This window comes from Somniosus microcephalus, chromosome 4 (genome assembly GCF_052327205.1).
Source record: "Somniosus microcephalus isolate GS21.2 chromosome 4, FLI_Smic_1.0, whole genome shotgun sequence".
Taxonomy (NCBI): Eukaryota; Metazoa; Chordata; class Chondrichthyes; order Squaliformes; family Somniosidae; genus Somniosus; species Somniosus microcephalus.
In genome coordinates this window covers 336,749,075-336,775,629 of record NC_140990.1, presented here as the reverse complement: position 1 = coordinate 336,775,629, position 26,555 = coordinate 336,749,075, and the positions used below count along the sequence as shown (strand labels likewise).

General features: G+C 46.4%; 1 protein-coding gene across 1 annotated transcript in view; it reads right to left on the bottom strand.

The window, feature by feature from the left end:
- LOC147120701 (high affinity cGMP-specific 3',5'-cyclic phosphodiesterase 9A) overlaps nt 1-26,555 on the bottom strand; it is a gene marked incomplete at its 5' end in the record, with an annotated part of 103,251 nt that overhangs the window by 39,093 nt on the left and 37,603 nt on the right.

The window sequence follows — 26,555 nt, the reverse complement described above, 5'->3', positions numbered from 1 at the left end:
GCTTGAAGTTGCCACAGAGAGGGTTGATGAACCCGGGTGGAATATTGTTTGGTTTTGAGAGCCTGGTGTGATCCCTGGACCAGTGGAGAAAGATCCAGTGGTAAAGTAACCCTGGCTTATTATTTTTGGAGAAAATTGATTTATTCTATTTGAACGTCATATGTTTTGGATTTTGCCAGACGTGAACCTTTTTTTCCCTGTTTGCTAAAATAAAACACAGCTAATTGCTGTTTTTCATAGACCAATCTTGTGACTGTGCTTGTGTTCTCCTGTTCCTGCATCAACACACCCTTCGGTCTAGGGGGTGGTTGATCGCAGGTCCTACAGGGAAAATCTTTCACTCCTCCCAGTCTGCAGTGCACAAGTGCATCAAGCAGGTCACAAATGCTCCATTTGCCAGGAACAACCAATATATCACCTTCCCTATGATGCCAACAGTCACAATGATAGAGCTCTTGGATTTGCAGCAGTACTAGCTTCCCTCGTAGGCAGGGGGATGTAGGCTGCGCTCATGTAGCCATCAAAGCTCCAGAAGACCAAACAGGAGCTTTCATCAGTAGGAAGGGGTTTCATTCCATTAAAATGTGCAGCTGGTCTGTGATCACTGCAAGAGGAACATGTAACTCCGTGCCAGGTATACAGGCAGCTGTCAAAAGGCCTTTATCCCATGACAGTCGACCTTCTCCCCATTGTTCCACCCTTCCAGGAATTTAGAAGATGGTCACTGGGTGATCATTGCGCACACTATAGAGCTCTTGAAACAAAGGTTGAGGTGCCTGGTTAAGTCTGGCAGCTCCCTGCAATATAGCAAAGCTTCTAGTCAATGGTGACCATGAGGATGTTAATGGTGGTGGTCTTGGTGATGCCGGTATCATAGAAGGTCAAGAGAAAGTGGTTGGGACTTTTCTTGTTGGCCACTGCACAGATACTGTAATGATCAATAACATATCATTGTATAGTGGACACTAGGTGGAGCCGTAGAGCTGTGTAGAGCTGTATATATAAGACTACACTACCCAGCTGTATGATATTAAGACTACATTACCCATGAGGCACTAGGCTACCCACAAGGCAGCAGTCAAGATGGAAGCCTCTACAGATACAGTACCTAGTCCACATGTGCTCAATAAAGTAACTAGCAAAAGCTAGCTGTGTTCATAATAAGAATGTCTATTTATTAATGAACATAACATGGTCCCAGGATGGTGAAGATCTGCTGAAAATTGTGAAAAGCGACATGGAGAATTTGAAGCCACCAGAGCGTTTGAAACTCACAGGAAATATCGACTACAATTGGCAGACTTTTAAACAGCAATTCGAACTCTACATTGCAGCCATCGGATTCGGTATGAAGCCAGACGCAAGGAAGATAGCGTTGCTGCTCACGGTTGCAGGCCCACAGGCGATAGAGGTATTTAATACATTTGTATTTAATCCAGAGGAGAACAGAGAAAAATTAGAAGATGTGCTAAAAAATTTGATGCACATTGCTCTCCCAAAAAGAATGAGACCTATGAAAGATACATCTTCTGTTCTCGGACACAGCAGCAAAATGAGACTTTTGATAGCTTTATAACTGATCTGAAACTGAAAGCACAGACATGTAATTTCTCTGAGCTCAAAGCATCCATGATTCGTGACCAGATTGTGTTTGGTATTCATGATAAAAAAAAAGTCAGGGAACGTCTGTTGAGAGAAACCGAACTAAATTTGGAAAATGCTCTGAAAATATGCCAAGCCAGCGAGCTAGCTCGAAAGCACGCGAAGACTTTCAGTGAAATCAATAATGATGCGATTGTAATGAGTGATAATGCTACTGTCGGTGCTGTGTCCTATAAGGGGAACAAACATGGGCAGAACAGAAATGAAAAGCAATCGGAGGATGACATTTTAAATTGTAAACGCTGTGGTTACAAACACCAGTTAAGACAATGCCCAGCGTTTGGGAAAATGTGCACAAAGTGTAATGGAAAGAATCACTTTGCCAAACAATGCTTTTCAAAAGTACAAACTAAGAAAGGGCAACGGGTTAATGTAATTGAGGACACTGATTTAAGTGAGACATTTTTTGTAGGAATGGTGTCATGTGACAATATCAAAAAGGATACAGAAAATGTGCAGCCCTCAGAAATGGACAATGCTGAACATAAAGTTAATGCAGTAAAAGAGGACAAATGGATGATCCCACTGCAGGTAAATGGAGCATTAGTTACATTGAAACTAGACACTGGGGCAAAAGCAAACTTAATCAGTATGAGTGACATTAACAATATGAAAGAAAAGCCCAAAATACAGAAAAAGTCAGTACTACTGAAGGACTATAATGGACAGAAAATAGATAGCTTAGGTGTATGCAGACTTAAAGTGACAGTCAAAGACAAAGTGCATCATCTCATGTTCTCTGTTGTGGCTGAAAGGCTTGATTCACTACTGGGTGACAAAGCTTGTGAGGACTTAGAACTGGCCAAGAGAGTCTACCGTATAAACTGTGCCATAAGCAGACCAGATGACTCGGTGGATTCTGTAGTGAATAACTTCCAGGATGTGTTCAAAGGATTTGGAGTTCTACCATTCACTTACAAGATCCAGCTAAAGGAGGATGCTCAGCCAGTGGTATATGCTCCACGAAGAGTTCCAGCACCCCTGCGTGACCGGCTCAAGAATGAACTGGACAGAATGACCACACTAGGAGTCATCAGGAAAGTCGAAGAGCCAACAGACTGGCTTAACTCCATGGTATGTGTAAAGAAAAAGAACAATGATCTAAGAATATGCATGGATCCAAAGGACTTAAATGCAAACATAAAACGTGAACACTACCAGATTCCCAAGCGAGAAGAAATCACCAGTGAAATGTCAGGTGCCAGATACTTTACAAAGCTTGACGCCTCACAAGGATTTTGGCAACTAAAACTGGATGAAGAGAGCACCAAATACTGTACCTTCAACACACCATTTGGCAGGTATTGTTTCCTCAGAATGCCTTTCGGGATAATATCTGCATCTGAAATCTTTCATAGAGCGATGGAACACATAATTGAAGGTCTGGAAGGAGTTCGGGTCTATGTTGATGACATCATCATCTGGGACTCCACACTGAAAGAACACAATGAGAGACTGACTAAAGTGCTACAGAGCATACGCCGGAATGGACTGAAGCTCAACAAAGCCAAGTGTCAGTTTGGCGTACAGGAAGTCACTTTCCTAGGAGATAATCTATCTGGTAAAGGAATAGAGCCAGATATGGAAAAAGTAAATGCCATACTCAAAATGCCCCGACCCAATGACAAAAAAGGAGTGCTACGCATCATGCGGATGATAAACTTCATTGGAAAGTTCATTCCTAACTTGTCAGCCAAGACAGCCTGTCTGCAAGACCTGCTACATAAAACAAATGAGTTCGCATGGACAGAAAGACATGAACAAGGGTGGATAAACCTCAAAACCGTGCTGACAACCACACCTGTACTCACCTTCTTTGACCCAACAAAAAGAATCAAAGTGTCAACGGATGCATCAAAAGATGGCCTAGGTGCGGTCTTGCTACAAGCAGAGGGTGAAGATTGGAAGCCTGTTGCCTATGCCTCCAGGTCTATGACTGATACTGAGTGTCGATACGCCCAGATTGAAAAGGAATGTCTAGGCTCGGTAGTTGGACTAGAAAAGTTTCATGGCTACATATATGGACTTCCCACCTTCACAGTTGAGACAGACCACAGCCCTCTGGTTGCCATCATAAAAAAAAACCTGAATGAGATGTCTCCAAGGATTCAACAACTCATGATGAAGCTGCAAAGATATGACTTTGAATTGATCTACACACCAGGCAAATACATAGTGTTAGCAGATGCACTATCCCGAGCACCCACAATGAACCATGTGAGCTCTACTGAAGAAGACGTGGATGTTCATGTGAGTATGGTCACTGCTGCGCTGCCCGTGTCAGACACAAAATCAAAGCAAATAGCAGAAGAAACAGTAAAAGATACAGTATTACAAACAGTAATAGAGAACATTCATCATGGTTGGCCAAAAGGTTCCTGTCCAAAATACTTTCACATAAGGTCAGAATTGAGTGTCGCAAGTAGACTATTACTAAAACAGAACAGAATAGTCATTCCACAGGCTCTACGTCAAGACATGCTCAAAAGGATTCATGAGGGACACCTCGGAATTGAAAAATGCAAAAGGAGAGCAAGAGACACTGTTTATTGGCCTGGCATAAATAAGGACATTGAGAACATGATAGGCAAATGTGAGACATGCCAGAAACACCAAAACAAACAAGCAAAGGAACCAATGATAGTAGCTGACATACCAACAGTAGCATGGCAAAAGGTTGGTATGGACCTTTTTCATTTAAATGGTAAAGACTATCTAATAGTGATTGACTACTATTCTAACTATCCTGAGATGGTGCTGCTCTCAAGCACCACAGCAAGCAGTGTCATAATGCATGTGAAATCCATCTTCGCCAGACATGGAATTCCCAGGATTGCCGTTAGCGACAATGGTCCGTGCTTCAAATGTAAGGAGTGGCAACAGTTTGCAGCACATTATGACTTTCAGCACATCACATCCAGTCCTTTGTATGCTCAGTCAAATGGTAAGGCAGAGAAAGGTGTTCAAGTTCTCAAGCAGCTGCTGAAGAAAGCGACAGAAAGCAAGTCTGATCCTTATCTCGCCCTGCTGAGCTACCGAGCCTCACCTTTAGACTGTGGTTCTTCACCTGCTGAACTACTAATGGGTCGCAAGTTGCGCACCACGCTACCCTGCTGTGCAAAAGAACAGCAAAGTGAGGAACTGAGACAGAGACTTCAACTGTTAAAGCTGAAACAGAAATCATACTATGACAAGTCATCCAAAACTCTAAAACCACTGACAAGGGATGATGCTGTCAGGATTGAGGATCCAGATGCATGGAACAGGAAAGCTACAGTTCTTGAGGAAGTAGGACCAAGGTCATACACTGTTAGAACTGAGGAAGGACAGATTCTCAGGAGGAACCGCCGTTCCCTCCTAAAAACACAAGAGACTATTCAAGACCAGATTGATGACAATGCCACAACTGCATCTTGTCATTCACTGCCAGAACAATCTCATGAAGACACATCAGACTTACCCGTGTTGAGAAGATCCACACGTGAAGTAAAAGAGCCTGATAGACTTAATCTTTGAGTACAATGTAAAGCTTTGAAAATGTGTTGACTGTTTTGAAAATGTTTATGTTTATAGAGCACTAACAAAAGTGTTACTGATATTATCTTTATTGTTTTCTTGAAAGTTGATTGATATTGATTTTGTTAAACCTCTAAGAAAGGGGGATGGAATGGTCAATAACATGTCATTCTATAGTGGACACTAGGTGGAGCCGTAGAGCTGTATATAGCTGTATGTATATAAGACTACACTACCCAGCTGTATGATATTAAGACTACATTACCCATGAGGCACTAGGCTACCCACAAGGCAGCAGTCAAGATGGAAGCCTCTACAGATACAGTACCTAGTCCACATGTGCTCAATAAATTAACTAGCAAAAGCTAGCTGTGTTCATAATAAGAATGTCTATTTATTAATGAACATAACAGATACTTCTGTTGGAAACAATCTAAATAGATTGTGATCAATTAGAAGTTAATTAATGTGTTGTTGGCAGTTTTGCTAGATTGGACTCTCTCCTCAATCTCAACAACATCTGCAGGTTAGCTCAAGATCACATCAGATAAGCCTTAAGAGGAAAGGTCAGGTTAGCAGCTAACCATTATATCGGTGTTCCACACACCACAGTAGCTATGAGCAATGAACAACAAAAAAGTAAAGAATAATTTTTAAAAGGCCCAAACAGGGAATTCCAGGGGTTCTTTCTGTCTGCCTATTTTTTAAGATTGGTCAGTTGTGTTTTAGGGGGAAAAATTCAGTTGATTGCGCCTCCCATTAGTGCCTTAAGAGGGCACCAATTGGGGCGCAAAGCAACTAGAGGCTGGGCGTGGCAATGTTTGTGCTGCTCGCGAAATTAACTAGACATTTTGCGGCGGCGCTAACCACTACCGCCACGATCTCCTACGCCGGCAGATTGTGATGTCAGTCAAGTGCGTAACGCCCCTTTAGCGCCCCGGACTGGATATTGAGTGGCGCCCCCTGCCTTACCGCCTGCCGCTAGCAACGACAGGTTGAGGGGAGCGTTTTGCTGTCAGGAAGGGACTGGGGGAGCGCTATTTAAAGGCGACCGCTTCCTGCCTTTTTTTGTTGGTGACATTTTTGCACCACGCATTCTGAGAGAGAGAGAGACTTCTGGAGAGATTCAACGCTGTGTGAAGGAGTTTTGGGTACTGAGCAGCACTTTGCAGATTTATTTTGATTTGCCCTTCCTTGCTTCGCCAGCGCTTTGAGGTAGCGCCTCGCTCCTTGGCCTTTGCACCTTAAGACAGGTGTGTAGCGCCTGATTTAGTGCTCCAATCACCTCCAGGGGCGATAAAAGCCAAGTTTGCCGTCGGAGGCGATAATTAGCACCAGGCTCTAAACTTTGCGCACGGCCGATAATGGCGCCCCAAACGGGCCGATACTGAATTTTTCCCCCATAGTGTTTTATACAAATTGTAACATCTGGAATATGATGGATACCCTCAAGAACATATACGTGGAATTCATCTTATTTTAGTTTTGGGTTGGTTTTTAGTACTGATGGTGCCTGATGGATCAGACAGTGCTGGGTTGTTGATGCACTGAAATTCACACTAAATGATCACAATACTGTTCTAGTGATTTTTGTTGTTGTTGCAATCTTCCCTCTCCCCTCCTCTTCCCATTTCCCTTAAAGGTGTTCATTCCTTGCTTGCATTGTTACAATACAGTAGCCCCCCCCCCCCCCCCTCCAGTACCCCACCCAAGTGCACATTATTCAAGTGTGAGCCTCAATAATGCATATTGGCAGGTGACTCAACTGGGGTGGAGGGCATCACAGGTGAGCTGGTCCTGTGCTCATGCAACAGCCACACACATGCACCTCCAGCAGTGTTCATTGGATAGTAAACAGGAGCGAGAACCCTGGCTGGTTTTGCCCACCTAACTCAGGGGCATCAAGGCCAACTGCAGCACCCCTACCACCACTCCAGCTAAGATTAGTTAATTCAGCACAGAATGGGGCTAAAGCTGGGACCTCCCTGGTCTACATGGCTCGACTGGAGAAACTGACTGAACTATCAGCAAGGCTGCAAAAGATTCGAGAAATAATTTGCAGCTGTTTACAAGAAGTTCTTTGACTAGTGTTTATTACTAAGGATTAATAAAACTCTTAAACATGAATGAATTCATTACGTACAGAGAGCCTACACTTTAAAAATAAGCCTTTGTCCTTACAGCTCTTGAAATTAATCAGTGCTGATAATTGGAAAGTACTTGATATCTACATGTATTATTAATCTTTAAAAATGTAATTTCCTAGTAAGTTCGTCATGTTTTATCGCATATGTTTTAATGATGCTCTTAATGAATGTGACATTTGTTTTTATCCTAACCTAATAACTCAGGTTAAATTCAATGGAGTCATTGGCCCCCCATATTAATCTGAAGGCGGCTCCCGAGCGGGAGGGGAAGGGGGCGGGGAAGGGGGCGGGGATGGAATGTGGAATGGCGAAATCCGGAAGTCAAGCCAACGGGTCAGAATCTGCGATCGCAACTGAATGGAAGCAATAAATTTTGACTTCCGCGTTTCACGTCTCCAAGCTGTACAGTGGGCGTGATGCGCGTCCGCATGATGCGATCTCCACTCTATTTAAAAGGGACAATGTAGAAATGGAAATTGGAGGAGCCAGGAGGTGTTTGCGATGGATGGTGCACAGAGAACAAGGGCAGCACCCAGATTTAATGATGCTTCCCTGGAATTACTGCTGGGCGCAGTCCGGAGCAGGACGGACACACTTTGTCCACAGCAAGGGGAAGAAGAAACCGGCAGTTCTCACCAAGAAGGCGTGGTTGAAGGTAGCTGAGGAGGTGAGCAGCAGGAGCGTTGTGCCCAGGTCTTGGATGCAGTGCAGGAAGCTGTTTAATGACCTAACCAGGTCAGGAAATGTGAGAACCTTTGTTGATTCACCAACATCCTGCAGTTTAAGCCCCACCCCTAGGTTAGGATCAGATCAGCCATGATCTTATTGAATGGTGGAGCAGGCTCGAGGGGCTGATTGGCCTACTCCTACTCCTACTCCTACTCCTATTTCTTATGTTCACTGTCTTGCCAAGCGTATTTCATGACATCACTCCTCACACCCACTCAACTTTTAGCAGCACCCACCCTTCACTTTCTATGCACTTCCTCACCCCTCCATTTATCCATCCACCATTGTAACTCACCCCAATCCTTATGCAATGTGATGCAGCTGTCTCATAGTCACCATTACCGAATGCACTGAATACCTCACTTTCACTCATTCACAGGTCTGTTTTTTCACCCCTTGTAGGAGGAGAAGGCAAAACTCAAGGGAGAGGAAGAGGACTGGAGGTGGGCCGCCACAAATAGCCCAGCACACTGATGCAGAGGAGGACGTCCTGGAGATAAGTGGCACACTTATGTCCCTCTCAATCAGAGATGGAGAGACAGGGAACTCGCAGATAACGGATGACAGAATTACAAATATTTCTGACACACATATGCTGATTTTATTTCAGCAATGGCTGAACTATGAGAAGATTGATAATGGTGATTGTCAAGATTGTGACTTTGCCAGAACTAAATCATATCCCTTTCTTGTGTCTTCCAGGGCCTTTTCGTGTACAGCAAGTATCGCTGGACATGCATGAGGACAGTGCTTCAGAGGACCTCATTCCTTTTTGAGGGTTCACCATCACAGGACGTACAGCCGTGCACCACGCAAATACTCATACTTCGATGGGTCCACTTAGAAAGTTAGTTGGGTTTTCACCTGGCGATTCACACCTCACCACAAGTGAGCATGAGCAGAAACTGATGGCAGGGACAGCTGTGGGGAGGCGGGTGCGCAATCCTCTCCAAGTTCTAATCAGCTAGACACAGATGCTGAACCTCAGGGGCGATCGTCGAGAAGGAGAATGCTAGAGGTGCATCAGCATCTTAGCCAGCTAATGACAGACATGCCACGTACACTCTCCACAATTCCTGGGGCACTGGCACCAGTACTGGGGAAAGTGGGATCTGTATTGTTGGGACGGTCTTCACCTGAACCGTGCTGGGACCAGAGTTCTGGTGAGTCGTATAACTAGGGCGGTAGAGAGGGCTTTAAACTAAATATTGGGGGCATGGGATCAAATTTGGGAAGATGTGGTAATTCAAAGATTAGAGACAAGGCAATAGAGAAACGTATTAATATGGGAAATGATAAACAGACCGTGACGGGAAGGGTTAGAGAGTACAAATCTAAGAGTAAATCAACAGATAAGGCTAGAGGTTACAAAAATAATAAAAGGACAAAACTAAAGGCTCTGCATCTGAATGCACGAAGCATTCAAAACAAAACAGATGAACTGATAGCGCAAATGGAAATAAATAAGTACGATCTGATAGCCATTACAGAAACATGGCTGCAGGATGACATAGATTAGGATTTGAATATTGAAGGGTACATGACATTTAGGAAGGTGGGAAAAGGTGGAAGGGTGGCTCTGTTAATTAATGATGGTATTAGTACAATAGAGAGGGATGACCTAAGTTCAGGAAACCAGGATGTAGAAGCGGTTTGGGTAGAGATGAGAAATAATAAAGGCAAGAAGTCACTTGTGGGAGTGGTGTACAGGCCCCCTAACAGTAACCACATGGTAGGATGGAGTATAAAGGAAGAAATAATGGGAGCTTGTCAGAAGGGTACTGTTATGTCTGACATTTGTGATAGGTACTCGATTGCCTTGGCCTGAGCACATGGACTCTGATAGTGCAGTTATCATTGTATTGTGTATAGGTATTCGATTGCTTGTGCCTGAAAGTGTGTGTGTGTGTGGCAGCCATTATAAAAGCAGCATGAACTGAACTCTGCTGACGGTCTCTGGATTATCTTTGCAAACGCAACATTTGGCGACAAGGATGGCTGAAGTATCTCTTCCACCAACTCCTCCCTTCCTTGCACTACCAGGTGAGCCCCCGATCCCATGGGTTCGCTGGTTACAGTCCTTTGAAACCTACCTCATTGCTCTTGGACTAGAAACTGTGAGTGCGGCTCGGAAAAAGGCACTGTTATCCCATTGCTTGGGAGCGGAGGGCCAGCGTGTTCTTCGGACATTATGCACATCAGACTCAATTCAAACGTATGATGTGGCTGTGGCTCTGTTGAGCACACACTTCTCTGCCCCACAAAGTGCCCTCCTGCGGCAATTCATTTTTAGACAGCGTCACCAACTTCCCGGCGAGTCAGTGCATCAATACGTGGCTAATTTGAGGGGGTTAGCTAGCTCATGTGTTGTGTATGTAATATGTATGTTGCTTTAGACCTATGGCAGCACTACTTTGTAGGGCGTAGTGATACCGTAGTACCACCCCTGGCATAGGGGTATAAATAGTACTGTGGGCCCTGATTTCCCCTCAGTTCCCGCCTGTTGGTATGAAGTAAAGACCTACGTTGAATCTTCCAAGCTGTCTCTTCATTATTGAATTAAGTATAGACACATACTTTACATCATGCAAGTTCGGTGCGCTACCAGATGAGATGGTGCGTGATCAACTAATAGAGCACACCAACAACGTGAGAGTGCATGAAAGACTGTTACTCAAGTCCGACGATCTGTCGTTGTCACAGGCAGTCAACATTGCCTTTCAAGTGGAGTCTGCAGCTGAATGTGCAGCGAAACTAGCACACACACATCCAGTGACGGCGCCCTCGGCCCCGACAGCCCTGACACGGTAATGCTCGCGCGATGGCAGCAATGCGCGCTACCGCGGCAACAGTGTGGAAACTGTGGATCTCGTTCACATGCTACCAGAGCGCAGAATTGCCCTGCGCGCGGCCAAGCCTGTCACAATTGTGGAAAACAAAATCACTTTGCCAAGGTCTGCTGCTCTGCCCCTGTTGCTACAGATGAACACTCTCAGTCCTCAAGCAGTTGGCCTATAATTCACAACGTGAGCTCTGGGCCAGTAGTGGCTTTCAAGTCATGCACAATTAACCTGAATGATGTGTGCATCCCTCTGTTATTGGATACCGGTACCAGCGTCTCACTGCTGAACGTGGACACATTCAAACGCTTTTTCAGCTCCCTGCCACTCTCTGCGCCCTCCACTGCCCTTTGCGGGTATGGTAATTTGAAAATTGGACTAGTGGGCTCAATCAGCCTCACTGTAGGCTATGGAGCAAATGTTTTGCCAGATTTTTGTTTTCATGTGGCACGCCAAGGAGCTAACCTGATGGGATTGGATCTTTTCACTGACCTGGGTTTTTCTCTCTTGGACACCGGTGGGTCTGCGATTCTGCATGTCGCCTCACCGTGGTGCCAAACATGGCCAGCACTCTTCGAGGGTCTGGGCTGCCTGACTGCCTTCACCCACCAGCCCATGGTTGACTCCACCATTACCCCTGTCATTCAGCCACTGCGCCGCATCCCGCTTGCTCTCCGGGACGGGGTCACAGCTGAACTAAAGCAGCTACTGGAAGCTGGCATCATCGAACCAGTTGATGCCTCCCCATGGGTCTCCAACCTGGTGGTCGCAACGAAAAAGTCAGGCGGTCTACGCGTCTGTGTCGATCTTCGAGCAGTGAATAAGGCCGTAATCCCTGACAAATATCCACTGCCCACGTCAGAGGAACTCACAGTGCAGTTCTATGGTTCCATCCTGTTCTCGAAACTGGACCTTTGACAGGGCTATCTACAGGTTCCCCTCCACCCCAGCAGCAGGGACCTCACTGCTTTTGTGACACATGCTGGCGTCTTTCGGTACACCAGGATGCCATTTGAACTTAGCTCTGCACCCAGCTGCTTCCAAAAGACGATGTCCTCTGTGCTCGCGGGCATTCCTGGGGTGGCCATCTACCTGGATGACATCGTCGTGCATGGGCCCTCGACCTCCACTCACGACGAACGCCTTCGCAGAGTTTTCACGGCTCTAGCAAAACACAAGCTCACACTGAATGGCGAAAAGTGTGTCTTTGCTGTTTCAGAGATCGAATTTGTGGGGTTTCGGTTGTCGGCTGACGATATATCCCCACTCCAGTCAAACGTGGATGCCATTCACAGAATCCAGCTCTGCAGCACAGGTTGCCTCCTTCCTTGGCATGACTGGGTACTACCTGAAGTTTTTACCCCAGTACTCAGCCACCACAGCCCCACTGTGCCAGCTCCTGCGAAAGGATGAGCCCTGGGTGTGGTCACAAGCCTGTATGGAAGCTGTTCACCTCCTCAAATTGCAGCTCACGTCACCTCCAGTGTTGGCTCACTTTGACGTCTCCAGCCCCACCCTAGTTGTAGTGTATGTACCCGTCTACCTTTAAGGGAACGATTGAGTGTAACCGTTCACCTTTAAGAGAACTACTTTAGGTGTGGCACTATTTGATTGGCTTCTGTATACGGTAATACCGACAGTGACCACACCAGTATATAAGTGATGTTACAGGATAACTAGGGCAGATTCGCCCTGACCTCTGAATAGTAAAGACCTGTTTGTTTGTACTTCAAAAGTCTGTGTATTTATTTACTGCACAACCCACAGACTTTACAGTGGCGACGAGTCCGATCGTACCCTGCGGCAAGAATAGCAAAGTAACAAAGAGCGTCGAAGAGAGGCAACCGCCCTCGTCGTGCTACCAAAAGAAAACACGAGGCTACAACAACAGAAAGTGTGGTACTTTACAGAAGCTGGAAGACTAGCAACAAAAGCTTCATCAGCAACAGGCACTGATTACCCTGCTACCACGGTGTGGAGTGAGCCAACCAGCAAGAAACAAGGCGGCCGAAGAGACTGAGAGTAGGGGAAGGGGTAGAAGTATCCGGAGAAGGGCAGAGCACTCGACCTCGGTCGAGGGGGAGCTGTACCGGCCAAAAGTCGGGTCCAACGGCGTCGGGTGACAGCCGGACCGCGATCGGCGGGAAAAATCCGGGCAGCGACCGCAGCCACGAAGCGCTGAGCCTGTGAGTAGGCGCGGGAGGAGAAACCCAGCCGCAGCCGGGGAGGGAAACACCGGTCTGCGAGAGGGCTGGGGAGGCGAACGGGAACCGTGCGGGTGAGAGCCGGGTGCGGAGTGAGAGACTGCGAGGAGCCAGTCCAGCGGCTGAACTGTTCTCCACCTACGGAGTACCCAGAGCCGGTAGAACCGAATGTGCGGGAGAGACCGAGCCGAGCACGGGGAGAGAGAGACTGCGCGAGAGCCAGTCCAGCGGCTGAACTGTCCTCCGTTAACGGGGTGTACCCAGCGCCGGTAGAGCCGTGCGGGCGGGAGGAAAAGACAGAGCCGAGTAAGGGGAGCTGTGCGAGAGCCAGCCCAGTGGCTGAACCTGTCCGCTGTGGGGAAAGCGTACCCCTTACACCAGGGAGAAACGCGGGAAGCCGCCATTAGGCGGAGAAGACGACAGAGGCGGGAAACCGCCATTGAAGTGGGCGGGGAGAGAAAGGAAGAGCGGGAAACCGCCATTTTCGCGGGAAAAGAACCGCCATCTTAACTGCCATTGAAGTGGGCAGAGAGAGAGAGAGAAGGGAAGCGCGGGAAACCGCCATTTTCGCAGGAAAACCGCCATTTTAGAAAAAAAAAGAAGATAATAAAGAAATACTGTGCTGCTTCAAAGAAAGAAAGATGCCTAAGCGAGGGAATATTAACGATTTTAATTCTGAAATAGAAGACTGGGCCACGTACGCGGAACGCATAGAGATCTATTGCGAAGCCAACAAAATAGAGGAAGACGACAAGGCGATAACATTGCTAAACTCGATGGGGGCAAAAACATATGGGCTCTTGAAGCATCTAATAGCACCAGCTAAACCAGCGGATCAGACCTTCGAAGAAATTGTGGCTGTGCTGAAGGACCACTTGAACCCCACACCGTTGATGCTGGCTGAGCGATTCAAATTCTACGCAAGAACGCAGAGGAAAGACGAAAGCAATGCGGAATACTTGGTCGAACTGCGTAGGCTAGCGAAATACTGCCAGTTCGGAGGGAATCTGACAGAGGCACTGCGGGACAAGTTCGTATGCGGATTGTCCAAAGAAGGAACGCAGAAGCGACTACTGGAAGAAAACAACCTCACACTGGACAGGGCTGTCCTCATAGCTGCATCACACGAAGCCGCAGTGAAAGGAACGGCCGAAATGCAGCTAAAGGCGGCGGCACTCGGGGTGGACCAAATTACTTCGAGCACAACAAAATGCTACCATTGTGGGAAGACCACGCACGACCAGAATCACTGGTTTAAGAACCAAGAGTGTCGGAAATGTGGCAAACTGGGTCACATCGCGAAGGTATGCAGGTCCGGGAAAAAGACCAACAATCAACGGAAGCCACCACAAGAAAAGTACAACAAGGTACACAAGGTGGCTGAAAAGAGTTCAGACGAACAGAATTCAGACTCCGACCCAAACAACCAGGAGCTGGGTAGTCTGAAGATCCACAATGTGGGGAAAGAAACTGATCTACAAACGATTTGGGTCGTACTAAAAATAGCTGGAGTCCAAGTACGAATGGAGCTGGACACTGGATCAGCTCTATCAGTCATCAACCGAAGGGACTACCACCGGCTATTCTCTCACATACCTTTGAGAAATACCAAGTTCGTATTACAGACATACACGGGGCATAATGTATACCCCATGGGGAAAATAAGAGTCAAGGTGAGAGATAGAGGGAAAGAACACCCAAGAATGAATTTGTACGTATTACCTGAGGGAGGACCACCACTTCTAGGACGGGAGTGGATTAAGAAAATAGACATGGAATGGCACTACCTAAAAGCCATAATGAAGGAGGATTCGGTGCAAGCTATCAGCTCAGATTCTGAGATGGATGACGATAAGACCAATTCAAATATGCATGACAAGGCTAAAGGGGACTTGCCGACGATGGGGAAGGAAACAAAGACATGCAGAAAGACTTGTGTCACCAAGAAGAATAAAGTTACAGAGCAGAACTCCAGGTTGACAGAGAATTCTGAGCCTGTTCAAGCTAAGGATTCATCCACGACGGAAGAACACCGAGCTCGGACTCCAACTTATGTCAAAGTACGACAACAATTAGAACAGTGGAGTGACCGTCTCGTACAAGAGATGAAAAATATGGAAAAGTTCTGGGACACTGAATGGGAGAACCTGGAAAGACAACAGACAGCTAGCTCGAGAAAAGAGCGACCATAGAGCCATCGTGGCCAAGTACCGATCACATCTCCCTGAAACTGTTCAGGAACTAGACTATTTACAGAACGACCTAAAGGAAGAGGAATCTTCAGGAAGCCAGGATTTTATCCCAGTTCATCTCTACGACTCGTTGCAAGCAGAGTGTAACAAGTTGAAGGAACAGTGTGAACGGGCCCAGACTACAATCCTGGAAGGGGTTAACTCGGCAACCTCCGAAAAGCTAGTTTTAGTGAAAGCATATGAACAACTAAAGTTTGAACATGAGCGAGAATTACAAAGGCTGCAGGAAATGTTTGACGAGCTCCAGGCCAAGACAGACTCATCGGTAGAGATTCCATCCGTAGATGGAAAATTAGAGGTGGAAGACATAGCAGAACGTGAAATTCAAGATGTCCAAGAACTCGTTAAATTATTGAAGGAAACCCAAGACAAATATGAGGCGGCAATGGCAGAGGTCCAACAACTTGAAGAACATATTCAACTAGGAATCCGGGCAGTGGAAGGAAAGGCCAATGGAAGGAACACAGAGACTGTAGGAATGGCCCCTGATCAGGAGTTAGAGAACACCAAGGCGCAATTTCTTCGAGCGCTTAAAACCAAAGGACCGGAGGAAAGGAAGGTGAAAACATTGGAGGGAAAGGTGGATGAAATGGAGAAGGCGCTAATCCACAGTGTCCCCGTAGAAGAGTTAACGGCCAGCCAACTCTTATACACGCTGAGGGACAAGACTCCAAAATGGGAACACGAGTTTCAGGTTTCAAAGGGAAAGAATTCGGAGCTTCCAAAAGTCACGGAGAGAGCTGAGGGGGCAACACAGCTTGCACATGGATGTCAAAAGTCTGCTGAATTACGTCAAGGGGAACAGAAGAATGCGGAAACAGCTACTTCAGTCGAAGGATTAAATAGCCTGATAACGGAATCCCCGATGGAAGGGAAGGTATTGAACTCACAAATGAGGCCAGGCGTGAGGGAATGGCAGACATCCCAGGAAGAGCGGGATGAATATGAATGCTTGAAGTCTTTTCAAGAAAGATGGTCAGAGAAGGAACCACCGTCGGCTAACGTCCAGTTGGATAAGAAGGAAGTAGAAGGGCCCCTCACTGGCCTAACTCAGGACGACCCCGAATACTATCATGACCTATTGAGTGACACTGAATATTACGAGGATCTGGTCTGCCCAGTTTGTGATGAAAACTCCCAAAGTACAGAAATCCGCATGAAGCACTTAAGGTCTAATGAACAGAGAGTTGGTGGCGATACAGATGGCCGCAGAGAAAGGAGCTCCGAGAGTTTCAAAAAGGCAGAAAAGAAAAAGAAGCAGGAGATAATAACTGTCTAAAATACTATCATCTCAGGCGGGACACCATGAAAGGAGCTAAATTAGTTGAAAACCCGAAAATTATCAAGACAGCCAGTTGGTTGTAAAAGTCCGCACTGCTGGTTCAACAGGACGGAAGGTCAAGCTGTTACGTTAAGAAAAAGGCTATGGAGGAGTCACACTAGCCATGTGAACCGGCTACACCAAAGAGATGCTGTTCGGAATGAGTCAAGATCAGAGACTGAATCTATGAACTGTTTCCGCAGAGACTGAACCTGTGCACTGTTCCCACCGAAAGTATATCTGTAAACTGTTTTATATGACGTTGACTCCACCGGAATTATCTCTGTAAATTGTTTGTTCTCCACCGAGAGTATATCTGTAAATTGTTATGTGAAGTTGAAGATATGTATGTTTAACGGGGACCCTGTAAGTAATAAGCTAAAAAGGGAGGATTGTAGTGTATGTACCCGTCTACCTTTAAGGGAACGATTGAGTGTAACCGTTCACCTTTAAGAGAACTACTTTAGGTGTGGCACTATTTGATTGGCTTCTGTATACGGTAATACCGACAGTGACCACACCAGTATATAAGTGATGTTACAGGATAACTAGGGCAGATTCGCCCTGACCTCTGAATAGTAAAGACCTGTTTGTTTGTACTTCAAAAGTCTGTGTATTTATTTACTGCACAACCCACAGACTTTACACTAGTCACCTGCGACGGGTCCACTGCAGCTGTGGGGGTGGTGTTATCGCAGATACAGAATGGAGTGGAGAAACCAATCGCCTTTGCCTCCCGAGCCCTCAGCCCCACCAAACAGAAGTACTCAGTAGGTGAGCGTGAGGTGCTGGCGTGCGTCTGGGCATGTGAGCGGTGGCACCTGTACACATGGCCGTGCCTTCACCCTGTGAACCGATCACCAGGCTCTCACTGCCCTGCTGTCGACATCCGGCACGGGCCACAGACCACTGCGTCTACACCGCTGGCCTGACCGCCTCCGCCAATACAATTTCAGTCTCCAGTTCACACCAGGACGTGACAATATTGTTGCAGATCTGCTCTCCCGCACTGTCTCTGCCCCAGCCCCACTCATCGGGTCTGACCACGTGGAACAGGATATCGTTCAGATGCTGCACACGCCTCTCCAAACCACAGTCTCTCTCCAGGAGCTCAAAGAGGCCTCTGAACAGGATCCGGCCCTCTCCCAGCTGTGCACCTTCATCAGAGATGACTGGCCTCGCAAGGTGCCTGAGGAACTGTCTGCCTACTCCAGAGTTAAAGAGAAGCTCTCCTGCTGGAATGACTCCTGTGTTGCATGTGGGCTCTGCACTGTGGTCCCAAGTGCCCTTCGTGCGTGTGTTTTATCCATGGCGCATGAGGGCCACTTGGGCATAGTGAAGCTCAAACAACGATGCCGAGACCTAGTGTGGTGGCCGGGTATCGACGGAAATCGAGGCCCTGGTCAAGGACTGTGCAGCCTGCCTTGTAAGTGGCAAGACTTGCCACCAAGCTCTTCCACCCCTGCAACCCCTTGCCTGGCCCGCTCAGCCCTGGGAGCACCTGCAGCTGGACGTCTGCGGGGAGATCCATGGTGCCCCCCACCATCAAAGGTTCCTAGTGGTGACCTATGACCTGCACTCAAAATGGCCAGAGGTCACTGCCGTGGGCTCCATCACCTCTCGGGTCATCATTGATATCCTTGAGTCCCTCTTCTCCCGCTGGGGGCATCCAAAAGCCATCACCACAGACAATGGCCCCCAAGTGGTCTCTTTGGAACACTGCTCTTACCTTGAGAGCAAGGGCATCCGTCACGTACTACCAGCCCGAGTCAAATGGGGGGGGGGGGGTGGAGCGTTTTAACCAGACACTGAAAAATGGCCTCCGAGCACACCTATCCCAGGGGTGTGCGTTTGACAAGGCCCTCCTCCACACACTGCTGCACTACAGAGCCTCCCAGCATTCCACTACAGGGGTCTCACCTGCATCCCTCACGCTAGGCCTTGAGCTCATGCTGCCCCTTGGCAGGCTCCGCCCCTCGCTAGCTCAGAGCCCTGCTCCACCGGCTCAAGCCACAGTCGCTAGACAGCAGGAGAAGATGAAACTCCGCTTAGACCAGTCGAAGAGGGCCAAGGCGCCCAACATCTCAGTCTGCGATTGGGTCAGAGTCCGCAGGCCTCACCGCAACAATAAGATGGCGTCATTCTGGTCCTCCCTTCTCCAAATCAGCCGCCAACTTGGACCAGCCACTTTCTGCCTCACTGACGGCTCTCGGTGGCATGCCAGCCGCCTTCCGAAGGTGCCAGCACCCCCTGATGCAGGATTATACGGACCTAACCCCCCAAGCCTTACCCCCAGAGTGGCGGGATGCACATGTGGCTCAGCCAGCCAACCCCCAAGCAGATGTTGTGCCTCAGCCTGCTCCTCACCAGTCCCCACTTCAGCCTGCTCTTCACCAGTCCGCACCTCGGCCTGTTCGTACACGTTCTCGCCCTGGCCACCTACAGGACTTTGTCACTACATTTCATGTTTGAAATTCTGTGAGGGGGGAGGAAATGTTATGTCTGACATTTGTGATAGGTACTCTATTGCCTTGGCCTGAGCACATGGAGTTTGATAGTGCTGTTATCATTGTATTGTGTATAGGTATTCGATTGCTTGTGCCCGAAAGTCTGTGTGTGTGGCAGCCATTATAAAAGCAGCATGAACTGAACTCTGCTAACGGTCTCTGGATTATCTTTGCAAACGCAACAGGAATGGCAATAATCATGGGGGATTTTAATCTGCATATAGACTGGAAAAATCAGATGGGCAAAGGTAGCAAAGATGAGGAGTTCATAGAATGTTTTCGGGATAGTTTCTTTGAACAGCACGTTCTGGAGCCAACCAGAGAGCAGGCTATACTAGACCTGGTATTGTGCAATGAGATAGGATTAATTAATGACCTCATAGTGAAGGCGCCCCTAGGTAGCAGCGATCATATGATTGAATTTTACATTCAGTTTGAGAGAGAGAAGAGTGGGTCCAAGACTAGTATTTTAAATTTAAATAAGGGCAATTATGAGGGCATGAAAGCAGAGCTAGCTAAAGTGAACTGGCAAATCCGGTTAAGGGATAGGTCAATAGAGTTGCAGTGGCAGACATTTAAGGGGATATTTGAAAATACACAGAATATATACATTCCAACGAGAGAGAAAAATTCCAAGGGGTGGACCCACCATCTGTGGTTAAGTAAAAAAGTTAAAGATAGTATTAAACTTAAAGAAAAAGCATATCATTGCGCAAAGATAGGTGGCAGGTCAGAAGATTGGGCAGAATATAAAAAAATAGCAAAGAATGACTAAAAGATTAATAAGGAGAGAAAAATTAGAGTACGAGAGAAAGCTAGCTAGAAATATAAAAACAGATAGTAAGAGTTTCTATAGCTATGTAAAAAAGAAAAAAAAGTTAACAAAGTGAGCGTTGGTCCTATAAAGAGTCTGGGGAATGAATAATGGAAAATAAGGAGATGGCAGTTGAATTGAACAGGTATTTTGCATCGGTCTTCACTATAGAGGATACAAGTAACATCCCAGAAATAGCTGTAAATCAGGAAATGGAAGGGAGGGAGGAGCTCAAAAAAATTATAATCACCAGGGAAGTGGTACTGAGCAAATTGTTGGAGCTGCGGCCTGACAAGTCCCCGGGTCCTGATGGACTTCATCCTAGGGTCTTAAAAGAAGTGGCTAGTGAGATAGTTGATGCGTTGGGTTTAATTTTCCAAAATTCCCTAGATTCGGGGAAGCTTCCATTAGATTGGAAAATAGCAAATGTAACTCCTTTATTCAAAAAGGGAGGGAGACAAAGCAGGAAACTACAGGCCAGTTAGCTTAACATCTGTCATAGGGAAGATGTTAGAAGCTATTATTAAAGATGTTATAGCAGGGCACTTAGAAAAGTTCAAAGTAATCAGGCAGAGTAAACATGGTTTTGTGAAAGGGAAATTTATTGGAGTTCTTTGAGGAAGTAACGTGCTGTGGATAAAGGGGAACCGGTGGATGTACTGTACTTAGATTTTCAGAAGGCATTTGATAAGGTTATTGCAGAAAATAAAAGCTCATTTGGTTAACATATTGGCATGGATAGAAGATTGGCTAGCTAACAGGAAACAGAGAGTAGGCATAAATGGGTCATTTTCTGATTGGCAAGATATAATGAGTGGTGTGTCACAGGGATCAGTGCTGGGGCCTCAGCTTTTTACAATTTATATAAATGATTTGAATGAAGGGACCAAAGGTATGGTTGCTAAATTTGCTGATGACACAAAGATAGGTAGGAAAGTAAATTGTGAAGAGGACATAAGGAGGCTACAAAGGGATATAGATAGGTTAAGTGAGTGTGCAAAGATCTGGCAAATGGACTATAATATGGGAAATTGTGAAATTGTCCATTTTGGCAGGAAGAATAAAAAAGCATATTATCTAAATGGTGAGAGATTGCAGAGCTCTGAGATGCAGAGAGATCTGGGTGTGCGAGTGCATGAATCGCAAAAGGTTAGTATGCAGGTACAGCAAGTAATTAGGAAAGCTAATAGAATGTTATTGTTTATTGCGAGGGGAATTGAATACAAAAGTAGGGAGGTTATGCTTCAGTTATACAGGGCATTGGTGAGACCATATCTGGAGTACTGTGTACAGTATTGGTCTCCTTATTTAAGGAAGGGTGTAAATGCGTTGGAAGCAGTTCAGAGAAGGTTTACTAGACTAATACCTGGAATGGGCGGGTTGTCTTATGAGGAAAGGTTGGACAGGCTCGGCTTGTATCCGCTGGAGTTTAGAAGAGTAAGAGGTGACTTGATTGAAACATATAAGATCCTGAGGGGTCTGGACAGGGTGGATGTGGAGAGGATGTTTCCTCTTGTGGGAGAATCTAGAACTAGGGGTCTCTGTTTAAATATAAGGGGTCGTCCATTTAAGACAGAGATGAGGAGAATTTTTTTCTCAGAGGGTCGTGAGTCTTTGGAACTCTCTTCCTCAGAGGCTGGTGGAAGCAGTGTCTTTAAATATTTTTAAGGCAGAGGTAGATATATTCTTGGTAAGCAAGGGGGTGAAAGGTTATTGGGGGTGGGCGGGAATTTGGAGTAATTGGATCAGCCATGATTTTATTGAATGGCGGAGCAGGCTCTAGGGGCCGAGTGGCCTACTCCTGCTCCCAATTTGTATGTTCATATGTATGTTCGTATAGTGGAGAGGATGGAGGAGTCCAACTCGATCACGAGGTGATTGGTGGAGCAGGAAATTGCGAGAGTGGCCACCTCCATGGAGCTTCAAGCACGGCTCTCAAATGAGTCCATGCAGGCCATGGCCATGGCTGTGCAGACTTTGGATGCTAACATTACTGCCGCCTTAACCAGGATGACAGATACCTTATTCATGGCCTTACAACGCATCACTGATCTTCACCAATCTGGTCCACAGCAGAGTGGTAGGAGTGATGTGTCGCTGGCCCAGGAGAGGGATGATGGCAAAAGGGGACATGAAGTGGAAACTCCACTCAAAGCGCTTCCACTTCTCACCCATTGCCCTGCCCCAACCTTCCCCCCCCCAGCCAGTACTCGACATGCTGCCTCTTGACCCGATGGCGGTGTCTGCCTCTGCACATGTGCAAGAGGAGTAGTCTTTGGCGGGGCCCTTGGGGGCGCCAAAATCCAGAGGTCGTAGGCCAAAAACATCTCATCAATCTGCGCAGGGATCTCAGCAGCCTGACTCTCTATCTCTGCTGAAGCCAATACGGATTCACCACATAGAAGTGGTAGGAAGCGTAAGTAAAAGCAATTGTAATTCACCAAGACTTATGCACATGAGTCTTTGACAAAATGTTATGTTGTTAAGTTTCCTTTTTTTAGAACGCCAGATAACATTTACTGATTAGCACCACTTCCACATTATTGCGTCCCGAGTGCCAAATCGCCTTTCACTTGTTTCATGATGAATGTCAATGCATGATGGGACTCATTGAGTGGATGCCTGGTTGAAGGACTGTTTAGGGCAAAGGGAGAGGAGGGGAGAGGTGGTGCTGGTGGTGGGAGCAGGCTGGAGGATTTCTTTTGTTATGTTTTCCTGTGTGAATCAACACGAGATGAACCTTTGCGCTATTAGGGCATCCCTAGCATCCCAGGCAGCAGTGTACGCGGCTAGACTGGCGATGGGTGCCCCATCTTCATCCTCATCATCATCTATGTTCTCCTCATCTGGAGATGAGTGATGAGCCCCTTCATCCTCCTCCACCTGCATTCCTCTCTGCTGCACAATGTTTTGCAGGAGGCAGCACACCATTATTATTCTGGACACCCTAGCTGACCAGTATTGAAGAGCGCCTCCAGACCTACCTCGCCACCTGAAGCGCATCTCCAGCATTCTGATGGCTTGCTCTATAGAAACATAGGAGGAGGCCATTTAGCCCATCAATCCTGTTCCACCATTCAATGAGATCATGGCTAATCTGTGATTTAACTCCTTATACCCGCCTTTGCCCCATATCCTTTAATACATTTGGTTAAGAAAAACATTTCAATCTCAGATTTAAAATTAATAATTGACCTAGCATCAACTGCCGTTTGCAAAAGAGAGATTCAAACTTCTACCACCCTTTGCGTGTAGAAGTGTTACCTAACTTCACTCGACTCTAATTTTTAGGCTATGCTTCCTCGTCCTAGAATCTCCAACCAGTGGAAATAGTTTCTCTGTATCTACCCTATCAGTTCCCCTTAATATCTAGAAACCTTCGATCAAATCACTCCTTAACCTTCTACATTCCAGGGAATACAATCCTAGTGTGTAATCACGCCTTGTAATTTAACCCTTGGAGTCCAGGTATTATTGATAAATCTACCCTGCACTCCCTCCAAGGTCAATGTATCCTTCCTATGGCGTGGTGCCTAGAACTGAACACAGTACTTCAGGTGTGGTCTAATCAGGGCTTTGTATAGATGTAGCCGAAATTCCAGCCCCTTGTATTCCAGTCTTCTAGATATAGAGCCCAGCATTCCATTAGCCTTTTTGACTATTTTTTGTACCTGTCCATGACATTTTAATGATCTATGTACCTGGACCCCCCCTAAGTCTATTTGGACCTCTGACACATCTGGTTGTCATGATGATCTCATTGTAGCACTCCTGCAACTCATTGGTGGGGTTCCTCACAGGTGTCATGAGCCAAAATTGAAGGGAATATCCCTTGTCTCCTACGACCCATCCCTTAATTCTGCTTCCTGGAACGAAAAGTTCTGGAATATTGGACTGCCGCAGTATGAAAGCATCATGACAGCTCCCAGGGAATCTGGCGCACACCTTCATGAGCATCTTCTTGTAGTTTCAGGCCAGCTGCACATTGATGGAACAATATCCCTTGTGGTTGATGAAAACGCCTGGTTGCTGTGGTGGTTCTTGGATTGCCACGTGTGTGCAATCGATGGCACCCTATACCTGTGGGAATCCAGCAAGAGGCGAATCCCAGTGCCTGCTCATTCTGGCTTCACAGGGGTAGTTTACATAACTCCCAGTTCTGGCAAACAATCCATCCGTCACCTGCCTTATACATTTATGTGCAGCGGACTGCATGTCCCTTGATATGTCTCTAGTAGCGCCCTGGAAGGAACCAGAGGCAAAAAAATTGAGGACTTTCACAGCCACTGGTAATGCAGGTCAAGCAGGTAGCAGGTCTTCTAGTAGAAGAACTATAGTAACATCCCACTGTCATCCCAACTAGATTGGCTAACTCAGGATAGAATGGGAATTGAATCTGGGATCTTCCCAGGTTGTGTGGTTCACTGCCACATAATGTAGTGCGTCTTCCCACTGAACCATCAAGAGAACTCCAGCAACCACAATTCCTAATATATATGTTAATATGAGGGAACCCCTGCTACTTCTCAGCACCTCCACTCCCCGTGACTAAAATGCTCCATGTGATTCATGCATGATGATATCCACTGTGGTAAATTGAAAGTTATCATGTAACCTCAGCATGTTTATCAGGTGATAAACCACAGTTGATCAATGGGAAGTAGTGCAGTCCGTATATATTTTAGAGATCATATTAAAGTGAGCACACTGGGGCTCTTTAAAACAATTATAATTGTTGAGGCATCTCCTGATGGCTCAGTGGGTAAACTTATTGGCATGGAGTTTCCGCTCGGGGCACAATCAGCAAAATGTGTCCAGAATGCGCTGGACACTGCGCCGGTTTTGCGGAGGTGAAGTTATGCTCAAGTTTCCGTACAATCTCAAACGTAAAATCTCCCAAAAATCAGCACAATCGAGCAGCATAATTGATCGTAGTCGATTCGTGACCAGAACAGGGCATCCTCCAGCATCACAAAGAGGAGTGAGATTGCCAGGCAATGAGCCATTCTTCAACTGACTGATTAATGCCTTTTGTCTTACATTTTAATTGGCTGCTTTGATCTGCCCTTGGTGCACAAGACCTGTGACCAGCAGTCAATTGAAGTCGCACAGGTGTGTCCTGCACTGCTGTAATTGACTGAATTTAGACGAACTTAAACTGAATTCAGAGTACTTTAAAGTCATTGCAGCAGCAGCCTGAGAAACACAACAGGCTTCAATTGACTGCTGATCACTGCAGATGCAGGTGATTAACACTAGATTCATGTGACCACGAGCGTCTGTTAGCCCGAGCTTCAAGGTGCAATGTGACAGACACCTCCGAACGGGCGCAATCGGCGGAATCTCGCCATTCTGACCTGGGGGGGATGGGGCAGTTTTGTGGGCAGGGACTGGTTCAGGCGATTGGACTTTTGAATAAGGTAAAAGATCGCAGATACTCGAGCGTAAAGTAGGTACGGGCACAACCCACGTTTGAAATTCCACAATCTTTAGCGCTATTTCATTCGATTCCACCCACTGATGTCTGGGAGGAAATCATACGGAAACTCCAGGCCATTGTGTGGTGTGGAGCTGAGCCATACAGAACTGAAAGGTCCCAGGCTTGATCCCCAGACTTTGGTGAGTTCATTTGAGCCAGGTCAACAGTTTCAGTATTACAATTGGCTTCACTGTCCCTGGACCAGGGAGACCATGGCCGGAATTTTCCTTACCTTGGCGGGTCTGGTGTAGCCAGTGTCCGTGGGGGGTCGCGACCCCGCTGCTGGCTCCATCCCGCTGTAGAAAATGAACTTACCTTAACGGGGCCTATTAAGCCTGCCCAGCGCATTACCCGGCCCAATTAGATGGAGTGGGTCTGGTGACGTCATTCATGACGCATATTAAGCTGGGATCCTTAAAGGGACCATGGCCACATTAAATTTTAAGCTTAATCTAGTGGGTATTAAATCTTTAATGTACTATAATATAATAAAAGCTATATATGAGTGACAAATAAATATTTAAATAATATTATTAATATGACTCCATCTACAAATATGATCAAGAACATAATTAATAAAGTACATTAATTGGGAAGTTATTGGTGCTTTAGTCACAAATCTATAGCCTTTTGTATCCGTAACTGGTACAAATAAAAGATGTGTGTGTATAGGGAAGAGATAAAATTAAGCAGACTTTAAATGTAATTGTAAAGGGGTGGATTTACAATCTTACGCAAGTTCAGCGGAAGAGCTGCGGAAACCCTGACAAACAGTGTAAGTGGTGCTTAGAATGTGTTTCTGGGATTTCTGCAGCTCTTCCATTGAAGTTAACAATGGACAAGTGAGAGAACCTCCACAGAAATTCACCCTAAAGTCGCAGAAAGAAAAATTAAATTAGTCATATTCAGGGACTGAATGCAAATTGAACCAGTGGAATGAGTTATGAGAATGAAATTGTTACGGTTGATGACTTGATTTAATGTGTAACTGGACAATCACAGTATACTGTGAGAAAAACCTGACCAGAAACAACACAAAAATGTATTTAAATGGTATATGTCATTTTTTATAGTGCAGATCAAT